The following is a 12,430-nucleotide window of genomic DNA, read 5'->3' as shown; positions in this document are numbered from 1 at the left end:
AGGGGATTGCACTGGAGGCAAATATCGCTGCAGCCATTTTCTGACTGTGCGATGCAGGTGGCCTTGGTGAGAGTGCCGGGGGGGAGTGGAGTGTGGGGGGGGGGGGAGTAGTCATGCCGAACGGAGTCTTCAATCTCAGCAGATGGACCCATCGGTGGTGGGAGTGTAGTATCGAGGCTCAAAGAACCAACTTTAGAGGCACTGCTTCTGAAAGAGTTTCAAAAGGGGTCAGGGGGTATCAGTCCACATGGGGCTTTGGAGTAAATGATGGGGAGAGAGAGACTTGGGGAACTGTGTAGAACCGACTCGCCTGGCCAAACGTAAAAAGAGAGCCAACATACAGCACATGAGTGCATTGGCTAATAGCCGCAGCCGTTGAAGATAATAGGTGCAGTCTGCGGGCCAGAGAACCCGAGACCCAAGGTCCCAGTGGTGGAATTAGGGTGAAGGACGGCGTTGGACATACGGGGGTGCTGCTGGAAATTGCCACCTCACCAGTCATTTATTTATATAAGCCTCCTGGTTCATGGAAAAGGTTGGTAATTACCATTAGCAATTACCACTGAGCAAGTACAGACACCTCCGTAGCCTTGCTGGAGGTGCCAGATGTGATCGGGAGGTGAGAACAGGGTCTCTGAAACACACCCGAGGGCACATTTCCAGATCCCTGATGCAGCACCAGTAGTTTGAAGCACATCTTTCCAAACAACTCGAACTCGACTGTAATACCTAACAACCTGAGCTGGCAGGAAGGCAGGCAGGCATATTCCGGAGCCACTCAGATTTTTTTCTTTTTTTTTATCTGGCACAAAAAAATCTCCTTTAGATTGGTGTTATTATTATCTACTGGAGATAACAACTCCCTCTGTATGAGGAGAGGAGGACCACGTCACACACGGCAAGGTAAGAGGAGAGAGGGAGGTGGTGAAAACAATGCTCAGCGAGAGAGAGCGAGAGAGAGAATTATAGGCAATGGGAATAATAGGTCTGGCCAAGTGAATGCATCACTCTCTGTATCCGAGGTAAAATAGGGCCTTATTTGCACATTGGGGATGCCCATTAGCGGCAAGTTAGCAGCAGGTTTTCAGGTACAGTTGGGGGGGGGGGGGGGGGGGGGGGTGGTGCAGGAGACAACTGGACACCTCTGTGTCCGTGTCCTCGGCTCAAGGGGCTGGTAGGCAGGCGACATCACGCTGTTCAGAGAAAGCACGGACACCCCGCAACGCCGGTAATGAGACAAGACCACCACCACTGAGCGAGAGGCGGTAATTACACACATACGCCCGCACACACACACACACACCCGAACCTGCACAACAGAATCCCACTACTACACACTGCCATTTATTTTCAGCAGAGCTAAGAAATATAACACTGCTGTACTCTAGTCACTGTGTACAGGGGAAGTAAAGATGGTTTTGGGGGTATTCACAGTTCATGTTTGAGACTGTGCAGTCATTAACTGTTGGTATATCACGACGTGTCATGCTACAAGAAAATGTTCTTTTCTTCTTTTGTTATGGCAGCACAGTGTGATAGATCTGTTCCTTCTGAACATGATATGGTAAAAAAAATGTCTTGTGTGAACTTGATCTGAGCGCCTGACATTGTAAGATGCGCCATGATTTGCAGTTTAAACATCACTATTTTCTGTATTGCCATTAGAGCAAGGACTTTATGCAGAGTGAAAGGGGCTGCTTGTATCAAGAAGCGACAGAAGACTCTACAAACCCCATTGCCAGCCACAGCAGGCGGCTGTTTTCACCCCAAAAAAAAGTTTGGACACTTTCTACATTTCAACATTTTTGGAAATACACTTATTCGCTGGTTTGCTCAATGAGATCGACCAACACCACCTTCATGTCCGTCTATTACATTTGAAGCTGCAGCCAGCAGCTGTTTATAGATTAGCTTAGCACAATTCTGCCTTCCAGCACATCTAAAGCTTACATATCTACACATTGCATCAGGCGTCATCCATTAAAGTGACGGACTGAACTCACAATATATAATGTGTTAAATAGTCAGCTATTTCCCCGCTGTTTATGCTAAGCTAACCATATCCTTGCTCCAGCACATAGTTAGTAAAGACAATTTCAACATTTAGCAGTTGGCAAACTGGAGCTAACACAACTCCAGATTAACTGTTGTTCCGTGTCCACAGGGAGTGTAAATAGGTAAAAGAGTGCTGCACGGAATGAGTCCTAAAACCCGAAAATGAGTTAGCATTTTGGTACTTTCCCTTCCCTCTTCTCGTTGTCAGAAAGGTTTTATTGAGTTTTTTTTATTGGGTTTTGCAAAGATTCCTGAAAGAGATTTTCCTGTTCTGTTTTGTGACATAAATCGCTCATGAATATTGAATGCTTTTACAAGTCCTTGTAAACAAGAGGCCAATGAGTCTACAAAATGTCATCACTGCAAATACTAGTCCGCCTTTGGCTCAGTGGTTGTGATGTGAAGTCATGTGACCGTGGTGTTAGTTGTGTTAGGCTAATGTTAGCTTTTTACTTCTGCCAATTGCATTTACGCTGCAAAAATGTATTAATTTGTGAAGTTTATCATGCTGAACAAAACGTACAAGTATCGTAAATGTTTGTATGCCACAAAGTTTGTTTTCTGTAAAAATGCATAATCTGTTTGTCGTAGTAAACCAGCACGATGCTAACATCTGGGGTTGGCCATCTCTGCAGTACTCCATCATTTTCTGATATTAAAACTTTAAAAATATGTTAGAAATCTACTAATGTCCCGTATATCTAGATCGTATATATCTGTATGAAGAGCGTTTTTTTCCCCCAACTCTTCAGTCTTCAGAAAAACTAGGCAACCATTTAAGATAAGATAAGATAATCCTTTGTTAGTCCTGCAGTGGGGAAATTTACATTGTGTACGTACAAAAATCTGTTTATTGTCACCTGCATAATTAACCCAGACACTCAATTTGCATAATCTTAGCTGCATGCGGTCACACAGATACACACAAATGTGCACCCGGTGGTAATGTTGAGGGTCAGACCTGCAACAAAGACTTTTTTCACTCTCCTCCCAGAGTTGTTGCTCAGGTGGTCAGATAACTGTTAGTGTTCCTCTCTGCAGTGCAGCGCCGTTCCGTGTAATTATCTTTTGCCAGGATAATCAGTGGTGCTAAAAGGTGATGGATGGTGAGTGAATGCATTGCAATAAACCAAGCAGCAAGTCCCTCTGATAAGCTGAACCACTCAACTAGGCACTCTGAATTTGTGATATATCTGCCTCATTTCAAATCAAAAACACAGAGCAATTATATGTCTCTCCCACTGTTGTAGTTGTAAAACATCTGCGTCGGAAAACTAAATTCAATCAAATTACAGTTTACTGAGATAGATAAATTAAGATCTCACCAATTAACAAGACGCTAATTGTTTTTGTTTTTTGGACAATGGATATCATGTCGATTTCAACGTTTCTGAGCAGAAAAGAAACAGTTTCAGCAGCATTTGTTCAGGTCCGAAGTACATAAATAATAGGCTCTAAAAATGTTGCCACTGCAAGGAACAATTTCATCACTTTTTTGCTGAATCTGATTTGAATGGAAAATGGTATTTCAGTCATTTAGCTGACGCTCATATTCAGAGTGGCTTGCAGTGAGGAGCAGGCAGGGGCTCTGACTCTTGTTCAAGGACACTGTGGCTGTTTGGTGAGGATATTGTCTGCCGGAATGATGAAAACCTGTGACCTTTCAGTTTGAGGACAGTTTTTGATTCGGATTTTAAAAGTCACGAGGAACAATAGGGAGAATAAGTTTATATGTCCTCATCCTTGAGTTGTAAAATAGCCACTGAGGACTGAAACTGTTGAAAACTTCTTTAAAAGAGAGAAATAACAAAACATTTGACAGTGTTTGAACAGGCTTGCACAGTTGTAGCTAAAGTGCTGATTCAACATTGACACTACAATATTTACAGACACAAAGTTTATCTCTTAAATTCTTTAATTCTGAAAGACGGGAAGTATCTACATGTAGTGATGTTGTATTTTCATCAGTTCTTGTTGGACTGTGACTGTTTCAGATGACATTCCCACAGTAATCACCGCATGGAAGATGTGTTTTAAAATCCAAGACTGTAAACAAATTATTGATAATGTTTCTACTGCATCTGTTAAAGTTATTATTGCAATTAAGACTCCATGCTTTATTGTGGGTAATTATCAACAACGCAAAATGCACCATTACGAGTCGTCCTGCATTCAAAATTGTAGACCTATAAATAAAAGTTCTGAGGTATGAACTGCAAAAATGTGCTTTAAGTATCAAAGTAAAAGCACTTGTTCTGCATAAGAAATGCCCCCTGTCTGTGTTATGGTATCATACATTATTAGATTGTTAATACTGAGGCGTCAATGGTCGAAGTCATATTAGCAACACTTTCCATAAATACCATGTCTATAATGCATTAGAAACATTCTTACAATAAAGTTATAATCTCCTTATAGCACTTGTAAAGTTTAACAAGGCTTTATAACACTAATCGTAACACGTTGTAAAGCATTTAATGATGACTTACATGGTCAAATATCATAATATTCCTGTTCTCATTTCTTACATATGTGCTTATTGTTATTTTATTATGATTTCCATAGATGTAATACATTATACTCCTTTGATCATGCACCATAATATTGTAATAATGTGATTATAAGTCAGCATAAGTGTTTTAAATTAAATGTAGTGCTATGAATAACAACTGAATGATGGACTTTTACATTTCACTAATGTAATGTTTCCCCCTAAAAACTCACTCTGAAGACTCAATTGACTCAGAATGTAGATAATACACATTGCAAATATGACACTTTAATACACTATGATCCTGGCAAAGTAATGATGAAGTATTATGAAACTTGACCTGATGTATTATTATTATAGTATATATTCAAACGTGATATGACTATTGTTTTAAACCATTATGAGTATTTCTGACTGCTTATGATAAGTCAATGCCATTTGCAGATTATAATGCATATACGTGTCTTTAGAATATATTATAGCTATGCACTCATAGAAAGTGTTGCCGTAACATTTTACTACTGTATCGTGGTAACATAACTACTTTCAATGCAGTTCAGTACTAAAGTCCAGTGGTACGTAACCTCAGGGTCAGGCCTTCTTCAGAGGCTCCCATAAATGTGAGAGGTCGTGAGATGATGAATGGGGTTGGAAGAAAGAAAAAAGAACTACGTTCCGCTGCACTCATTTGTATTCATTGTTCTCCAATTTGTTCCTTTTTTTGTGAAATATGTGATGATTTCACCTCATTGTACCTCAAACAGTTATTTAAATGAAACCTTCTGAGAAAACTTGACAAGCAGCCCCAACTAATGGGCCCCATGCCAAAAACATGCCAAACATGTCTTGTTTTTTAATTAGCTTATGCTTTCTTTATTGCATAAATATTGCTGTAATAAAGCTGTAAAATACATGTTTTGGACAAAAAAATAGTTGAAGTAGCACAGTAGTAGTAGTAGTAGTATAAGATGGCTATATTCAGCTAAAGTACCTCCAAAACTGCACTGTAAACGTTCCTCCACATCCTATAAGCAGGACCTAATGCCAGTAAATGCACCATGTGTTTGTGTTCTCTTCCTTCTTGCGGTTACAGCTGTTGAATGCTGTCAAATGGCCACGTGTTTGCCTTTAAAGGTCACTGATGACGGCGGTTCCATTTGGCTATAGGAAGAAATCTTATGCAATGCTGCATATTCGTTTGAGACAAACGTGAAGGCTTTGTGGCATTAAAGGCATCTGCTTGCATTGGACAGAGCACTTTTTGTCTTTTACTTCCGTATTTCACCCTTTGCTGCAATGTGCAGTGTTTGTGTGGACGGACACACGGTATCTTTGGAGAAATTAGATTATTGTTATTGCATTTTGCTGCATCGTGGCGTTCCTCAGTGTGCCGTAAGATGCTGCTGTTTTACCTGTTTTACATTATTTAAAGCCTAATTCAGTAATTATGTTCTGTATAACGGTCATATTTAGACAGATGTAAAGGGAGAACACAAATCCTTCTCTTGGAAATGGAATTGGGAATAAAACTCAAAATGAATTTGCTCTGGTAGGGGGGTGTGCTATTAACTGTACTGCAACAAACTAAAACTGCACAGATTACACAGGCTAGTTTCTAAAGCATTAGTTAATTATCTGTGTATTTGAATGCACATAGTTTCTTCTTTGTGAGAAATAACAGAAAGATACACACCGTGAAGTAAACCGTGGAGAGTTGCATCAAACTGCAGTGTAACTGCAGCAGCGAGATCCCAAAGTTGCTGATTATGGAAATACTTGAGCAAAGTAGAGGTACTTAAATATTAATCCAAGTACAGTACTTGAGTAAATGTACCGTGTTCAGCTCCACAGCTGCCTCTGCCATTAAACACCCATATGGTCCCCTACGGTGGAAATTTCTGCAGCAGTTGCAAGAATTAATTGTTAATATGTATCCCTGCGGTGCATGGGCGGCCTCAACGTGTGGGCCTTCCAACAGGTGTTTTCAGGCGGCTATTTTACAGATTGAATGCTTCTTAGAACTTATTCAACCGAGTAGTTGGAAGTATAAAATAAACATGCAGTGGGAGAGACGAAAAGCATCTGTGGACCCATAATACACTGAAACAATATTTGAAGCTAAAATCACATTTCCCGGTAACACATTCTTGCAATAGTTAATGTTGATAGTTTTAATTAAGTTTTGAACAATTCACAATCCTGAAGTGACACTTTGACTTTGGCCTGAGAGTGCTTTGAAAAACTAGTCAACATGTCCCGTAGAGCCGAGGGACCAGGGACCCTTGGCTGACATGTGGACAGTCAACAAGCCTGTTGGCCGGGAAGAGTTGGCCGCGGCTGAACTTTTCTCACTCGGCGGGCGTCAACAACCGGTAGAATGCGTATGTCGTCCCTTTTTCCATGCCGAGGCAATTTTGTCGCGCGAACACAACTCTATGGCTGAGAAGAGCAAAGAGGATGAGAAGGGTGATAACAGCTATAAAAGTCTCCCAGTTCCATTTTATTTGAACAAGCACACAATATGTTTCAGCCCACAGAGCAAGAATAGCAAATATGATTAATAATGACGGCTTGTTTACAAAATGTTTTTTGTGTATTAAGGATGAAGGTCAACGGTGAAGTAGTCACTACTGTGGATATCGGGGATTTGTTTTCCTCTCCAGACAATCAAAGAACAAATGCACCAAAGAGAACACATTAATCCCATATTAAATAATCAAGTTTTACAATAAGCCCTTCACTGATGTTCAAAACACACCATATCCATCTTTTCAGTAACATAAACATTGTCATAATTTAAGGTAATATAATATATATGACTGTTAACACAGTCATATAAATTACCAAACACACCGACACCGGTTGTTAAGGTTTAAAAAACATGGTTTGTGTTCAAATAATGTAACAACGTAAATTAAATAATAAGCACCCTTTGCAGACTTTCTTATGAAAGGTCACATAACAAGCAAGCAACATTATATAACTTGCAAATAGTCAATGTTTACTTTTGGTTTGACACGGGACACGAACAGCGGTCTCCTGGGTCAGAGTCCTGTAAATGTTTGGCACCGGCACTCCCACTCCCTTCTTACACATTATACTTATTATATCCCGTAACTTTCGCTGGGTATACTACGTCACTTTCTTTACGTCACAAACGTCACAAACTTTACAGCTGCAAATCAGTTGTAATGGAGCCCAAAATCCGTCGTGACGTAGAAACCTGTCTATCAATGGGGTTTGCAGTGTATAGCAGAACACACAGAAGAAGAAAAAAAACCTGGTCATAAGCGCTGAACCAAAACGTAGAACACGTTCATCATTTTCTGAGGATAATCTCATCACAAATTATTCTCAAAATGTTACTGTAAAGGTTGTGGGGCTAGATGATGAATTGAGCAAACCAGTGTTCCATTACAAAGTGCAAAAATTGAAGGAGTCCACTGCATATGTAATAGAGCCGCATGCCACACCCGAAATCCATCAGGACACAGATTCAATTCAAGACAGAAAGAAAAGAAATCCTCACAGAAAAGTATCGAGCTACATGTGCTGCACCAAACGCACCATGTTTGCACGATCATTCTGAGAGTCCGTTTCAGACGGTTGATCCGGTAACATCACGACAACCTGGGAAATGGAAAAGAACACAAGAGTTCACAGAAAAATAAAATGTCTGCCGCACTACGCTTGGCTCCGTTTCTGATGAAACTGCCTGTCTTTGTTGTGCTATGCCATGTGTTCAGCATCCCATTCTGTTGTGCGCACGAAGGCCTACAGCAAATTTCTGTTCATGGGTGTTTGTGTGGTGTTTGACGAAGCCAAAAACCAGAGCGAGAGAGAGAGAGGCAGACATTAAAAGGGAGAGAAAAAGACGAGAGGGAGATGGAAAGAGGGACAAAGAGAGACAAAGGAGGGCAGTTACCTCAGATGCGATTTGCCCACATCTCATTAGTGCCTGCTTTCTGCCCAGCTGATGTTCATCACCTACTGAATTATACATCGGCCACTAATTTGGGAAGGATTTAATATTGTATCTGCTTTATCTCTATCAAAAAAAGAGAAACTGCAGGCATTCCATAATTTATTTGTTGGAGCCCTCTAGTTATACCTTGTAAGCTTCAGAAGCAGGGGAAAGAATGTTAAATTGGCCTAATTTTGGGTGTTATGACCCACATGTATTTTCATGCATCTTGAGTGGCTTATCAAAAAAGAACAAAAATATAGTTTTTTTCACTTTGAGAAAGTCTACAAGATATGAATTTAAGAAAAGTTCCAAAGCACAATATAGCAGTTTCATCCATTCATCCATCCACTTCTTCTTCTCTGGGGCCGGGTCGAGGGGGGCACGGTACTCCAGACGTCCCTTCAAACGGCATCGTTTACCAGCACTTCCTGGAGGACCCAGAGGCGTTCCCGGGCCAGACACAAAATATAATCCTTCTAGCATGTCCTGGGTCAGTTGGACGTGCCCGGAAAACCTCTAAAGGGAGGTGTCCAGGATGCCCGAACCAGCTCAGCGAGCCCCTTTCGACACTAAGGAGCCGCGGCGGTTGTCTGAGCTCCTCATCCGATCTCTAAAGATGAGCTCAGCCGCCCTACAAAGGAAGCTGATTTCGGCGGTTTGGCCGTAGATGGACTGGTAAATCTAGAGATCAGCTCCTTCTTCACCACATCGGTCCGGTACAACGCCGTCATCACTGCTGACGCTGGTCCATCTCCCGCTCTATCTTCCCCTCACTCGTGAACAAAACCCAGAGGTACTTGAACTTAAGCGGTTTTAATCTCCTACATTATCAATATTCTACTGTTAGAATACATTAATTAAGAGTTCCTGGGAGGTAACTGAGTGTATACATAAACTGCACTCTCCCGCTTGGACGAGACGTGATTGATGCTTGTGTGCGGTAGATCCCCAATAAGTCATGCATATTTAATACAGTAAATGATCTTTCACCTCCAATTTCACATGATAGATTGCACATGTGCAGAATTGAAATATTACGTGGTTGTATTTTTAGTGTGAGTGTACACACGGCGCAGACAAAGACCACACAGGCTGATTATGTTACAGCGTTTAAAATAACGCCAGCCATCCATCAGAGGCTCAGAGGGAAAGTTTATCGCTCTGAGGCTGCAGGGGGGGGGGGGATTTCATCTTTATGGCCGAATCGCAGCGGAGCGATCACACCAAGCGTGTATTCAAACTCCGAGGAGTTCACCCTCAGAGGAGGTAAATTACAGTAAAGAGCTTAGACAGGTCCATCAAGCTTAGCTGAAGTTAAGGGGACTAGAATCGGATCCGTTCCAATCACCACCTGGCAGGATGACAGGTTACCAAAACGCTGTCCAGCTAACAAGCTGCTTTTGTTTAGAAGCCCCGTCTGCTTGTAATTGGGCAGTTTGAACAAAAAGAAAACAGCCAAAAAATACAAAAGCATTTGCAACAAATATATTCTCCGAAAAATTGTAAGTAGAATTTACGTGAAATATCCTGTTTTTGACGGAGAAGCATGATGTATCATCATGTCGTCGTGTTATTCAGCCTCCAGGTTTCTTTGAATAATTAATCACACAAGCATGGGAAATGAATTCTCCTCTGCTCATGCTACAGTTCACCATTCTCTGCGTTTGCCCCATGACTCAGCCGGTGTTGTGTTTGTGTTGGAAAGGCCAAGCTGCAGTCTTTTTCCTTCTCATCTAAATTCCTTAATTTTTTTATTTTAATTATGACTTTTCCCACAATATGCTTCTTTTTTTTTTTTTTTTAAGCAAATCACACAAAATCATAAATTAGTTAGAATGATACTTCAGTTGATGACTTGTTGGCCTTCTTTTAGCCTCCCACACATTTAAAACAGGCGCACATGAGTGTGATTTACTTCTACTCTGGATTCATTGCAGCTGCCCCACAGTGTGGGGTTGCTTTTTCCAAATACGGAAGTGTGAAATGAACTGCTACCCTCAACAACAACAAAAAAACAGGAAAATGCCAGCTCTATTAAACAGATAATTGAGACTAGATGTTCAAGGCAGCATCTCTATCTCTGTGTATCTGATAGAATATTATACTATTGCATCCTTATTTTCGTACAATTGCCGGTGAAACCTCTCATCTCGCCTCAAACTTCTCATTTCTACTCTCTACAGAGAATCTCAAGATCCTATCAAGGCAGACAAATAATATAGAAGCACATCAGGGTTTTTTTAGGAATAAAAAACATTCCCAACAAAACAAGCTTGCACCAAAAAAAAATCCCCTCACCAATTATTGTGCGATATTACTGGTTGTGGTGCTAAACACACACAATGCGATGACACGGTGGGAATCAGCCCAGTTAATCTCGGGCAGAATCACCTGGGGAATAACGGTCCCTCAGCTCATCAGAGTCAGAGGCAAAGTTGAGGAAGACACCTCTAGCAAACACCACCATAACACATCCAATATCCCTGACATGTTTAGCTGTCTGCCCATGTGTCCCCTGCCAGAGGAGAAAAACCTGGAGATTAGATCATATTAGATAACGGGGCAGATGACCCGCGAGGGGGGACTTTGGGGAGCGTGTTTTGAGCCTTTTCCATCACGGCCAGCAATTCTTTGGGAAGTTTAAAAGTGACACGGCTACATAGTTTGTCATCGCTCCTTCCTACATCAGATACATGAAAAAAAAAACATGTTTTTCCAACATAATACTGACATATGGATACACACTAAAAAAAGCATTTTGCTGACAATAGATTCACAGATAGATTCCCAAGCCACTCTGTCGGTTAATTATCATTCCTTTATAACTTTAGAAAACAGCTGAGCCCTCGTTTAAAAATCCATAGACAGTATTCCCTAAGACTACACACAAAGCCAGAACACATCCCATCAAGCCCGCCAGAAGCAGACCCACCCGGCCCATATCGCTATTTCCAAAACAAACGTGACTGTTTAAATCGGTCCTTTTGATGAACTTCTCCAAACCCCATTCAAATTAGATTTCTGAACACAAAAGAGGATAATTACATAAACGTCATCTAACCACCCGCAGCATGTAATTAATGGCATCGAACAAGCTCTGCAGACAGAGAAGAAGTGGCAGACGAGGAGAGTTGTGTGTGTGTGTGTGTGTGTGTGTGTGTGTGTGTGTGTGTGAATGGGGGGGGGTGTTTGGTCTCGGATATCTGCACGGCACACGAGTGTCGTGGGGAACGTGTGCCAGGAATGTACAGAATACTTTGGAAAGCTGAAAGACGGCAGCGTCAGTCTTTGGTATCGTGGTAAACTGAACGACTCCCTCCCTCCTCCACACGGCTCTCACTTTTGTTTTTGCAACCCCTCTTCAGAAAATCATAAAGGAGTCGAGCTGTGTTTGGGAATTCCTGCCATTGGAGGGACTCGAGGAGGAACACTGAATTACGGGCATCCCAGTGCCGAACGAAATAAAGATTTCTAAAAAGTTCCTGCAGTGCAGCTGAGCCCCGCAGGCCCGGTGAACAGAATTTGATTTATGTTTAATTTCACAATATTTTTTTTTTTCTTGCACCTGACTCCTGGACAATGACAAGGGCCTTGTGCTGCACTCTGCAGCTGGGGGACAGCAACATGTTCAATATGTGCTCACAATAACTCATCTGCTGTTTAGTTACAAGGCATTATCTAGATTATCCACAAACCATTGCGTGATGAAAATCCATCTTGTGTGTGTGTTTCAGGGCACCGCGTTCGTAGCGAACAATCCTTTGCACACTTGAATGCTTGAATGCGAGTATAAAACAACGATTCTTTCTCATGAAACCGTGATTTCGAGTGTGTGACCGCCGTGCACATGGCCTCCATATGGAGAGGTTCCCACCGACGCCTCCTCCGTGGGTCAACCACTCAGCTCCGTGGATTGC

Source organism: Pholis gunnellus (genome assembly GCF_910591455.1).
Source record: "Pholis gunnellus genome assembly, chromosome: 20".
Lineage (NCBI taxonomy): Eukaryota > Metazoa > Chordata > Actinopteri > Perciformes > Pholidae > Pholis > Pholis gunnellus.
Note: the sequence above shows the minus strand (reverse complement) of the source record.